This window comes from Montipora foliosa, chromosome 8 (genome assembly GCF_036669935.1).
Source record: "Montipora foliosa isolate CH-2021 chromosome 8, ASM3666993v2, whole genome shotgun sequence".
Lineage (NCBI taxonomy): Eukaryota > Metazoa > Cnidaria > Anthozoa > Scleractinia > Acroporidae > Montipora > Montipora foliosa.
Genome location: NC_090876.1, coordinates 14,274,561 through 14,277,206, shown reverse-complemented (window position 1 = coordinate 14,277,206; position 2,646 = coordinate 14,274,561). Strand labels below are relative to the sequence as shown.

The 2,646-nt window shown below is 40.3% G+C and overlaps 1 pseudogene; it reads left to right on the top strand.

The window, feature by feature from the left end:
• Positions 1-1,354, top strand: part of LOC138013213 (broad substrate specificity ATP-binding cassette transporter ABCG2-like) — an 18,743-nt pseudogene extending 17,389 nt beyond the window's left edge.
• The last annotated feature ends 1,292 nt before the right edge of the window (positions 1,355-2,646 follow it).

The following is a 2,646-nucleotide window of genomic DNA, read 5'->3' as shown; positions in this document are numbered from 1 at the left end:
CCAGTCCCCAGTTTTTATTGTTTTGGCCGCACGTCTGCTAATATATAGACTTAGCCAAGCCTGAATGCGGAGCTTCCGGGTTATTTATCTCATTTGCGTTCGGTTGAAAACATGGATCCGCAAAGACCTATGAAACTAATTAACTTTTCTGGACTTAATTATTTATAGCAATGTGGCTTAGAATACCTCATTTTATCAACGCCAAAAAGACGGCCACGAAGTAGTTCGTTGCATTTAAAAATCATGGCTCTAACGCAAATGTTTATCTAACCATCAATTCCTAACCTCAATTCCTCGATGTTGTTTTCCAGCTGCCGTTCTAAAATTGCTTGGAAGCATTTCCCTGAGATTTTTTCCATCCTTTAGCAGAGGTTTTTCCGTGAAAAATCATTTCGAACAGTCCAGAAAAAGCAATTATGTTTGCACATGCAAACCACATGAACCCCTTCACTTAGTCTAACTGAGGTCACATTGGCATACATGGAGGGGTGGACGTAGTACGGACGGTCGCGAATGACGTCATAGCTAAAACCAACATTTCTCGTATCCATGGGACCTTAATCTTTGTGCTCCGCGCGCGCTCCATCGGCGCGCGGAGTTCAGCTTTGATTTCCCGCACATCCCACAGTAGAAAACTTAAGCAACAACGATGCGACGGCAACGGCAACGAGAACGTCATCTCAAAATATAAATTCGCGTTATTGTAATCATGACTTGGTGACTATTTCAACCTTTTGAATATGACAAGGTTGTGGTAGTTCCTCAAAAATTACATTGGTCGGAACGGCGCTTAATTTAGGCGAGAAAATTATAATTTATCCTCGATTGCTGAGGTTCTTCCTAAAACCTCAAATTTGGCTATTTTACGTTGTTGTTTTGCTGGCGACGGCAAAGAAATGGACAAAAGCGAAAAATGCACGTGCAAGGCGTGCAAACTGCCCAGTAATTATGTAAATTTGTGAAGTTCTCATTGCCGTCTCCGCCGTTGTCGTTGCTTAAGTTCTCTAATCTGAAAGCCTGGTACGGGCTACAATTGGCGACCTTTTGCTATTAGAACAGTTCCTGTGTTGATTCTTTTGCTTACCTTGGGTGACTTGAAATTGAAGCTTACAGATGCATTGGCACCAAATGTTATTGCAGCGAATCGTGAGTCAGGCTCAAACCTTGTCACCAGGCTCTTCGCAACACTTACACTGACATTGAAGTCGGCCCTGGATATCGACTCGGATGAATCGAGAACAAACACGACGTCATAATATGGAGTGAATCTCTTGTCTCTTGAGTTGTCATGGCGATCAAGAAGATATGTCATCATTTTATGTCTCGTTTCTTCAAGTGGAGGAATAGCTCGCAAACCTAAAACACAATATGTTGTGCGCATTAACTTTCAAAACTCCTGTACTGAGATCCTTCTGCGTTCCACCGTTTTGGTGGAGCGAAAGGAAACGCTTCTGGGAACTAAGTTTAATCCCAGTCTTCTTTGAAGTAATGTCAAATTCTTAAGAACATTTATGCGGCGAGTATGTCAACCATAGTTAATTGTCTACTGCAGTCCTGTAACTTGCTGACCTTCCGATGTTGTCTCGACTGCTGTAGGAGCTCTCGGAATTTTTGCGAGTATTCCCTAGTCATCACCAATGAATGCATCTCTTCACTATTCTGCTTATGGCTTAGAGGTCAAGATAGAAAGTGGGACAATCATTCTCTACAAAAAAAAAAGTTACTGTGGGCAGTTCAAATAGAGTGACATTCATATCTTATCTGTTAGGCTTACTTTCGTAAATATCCTCCGCTGTTTCCCAAAACACTTGGCCGCAACATGTCTCTGCCACGAGCAAAGCGACCAACACTTCTATAAAGAAAGTCATTGGTTTTATGTATCTGTAATTTATGATCTCTCCACTTCTAATGAATTAAGTTTCACGTGTAGCACATAGATGAGCATCAGTGTATGTGCTCTCTGGAAATTTTTTTAAATCATGAAATATTAGAAGTGTGCTCTTATCGTAAGGCATTCCATAGCTTTTCAAAATGTCAAGATAAGTAAAGGAATTTCCCCTGGATCATGGCTACTTCGGTGGATTTGGGTGAACCTCGGATCCGCTGAACATTTTTTTGTTTGTGATCCTGCTGTTTGGACATGATTAAACCAACCTTTTTTTCTTGCCTTTATCTGAACTTGAATCCGATCGCTTAATTTAAGGGATTTGTCGGCAGTTTTGTGTTACATTTAACGTTATTGGCAAACGCTTCCAACATGAAAGGGAGAAGTGATCCTTGTACTTATCTGAAAAACTTAAGCAATAAGGCCATTTACGAGTTCATGTGCACCTCCTTTTCAAAGCGAGTCTAAGTGCAAAGTTTTTGTGATGGTAGTTAGTTCAATTTACATATGAATGAAAACTAATTTTCAGAAGAAGAACTTCGCACTTAGACTCGCTTTGAAGAGAGGGCAGACATGAACTCGGAAATGACCTATTGTCTTTTAGAAAGAATTGTAGCGCTGTTTATTTAATATTTACTAGCCGCATTACATTCCGTTTTGAGATTGCAATTAAAAGTTTTTTTGAGATTTTGAGATTGCAATCCTAAACAGTATCCTTTATTAAAACTCTGTTTAAACTAGACCCGTTTGTTTCGGCGCTT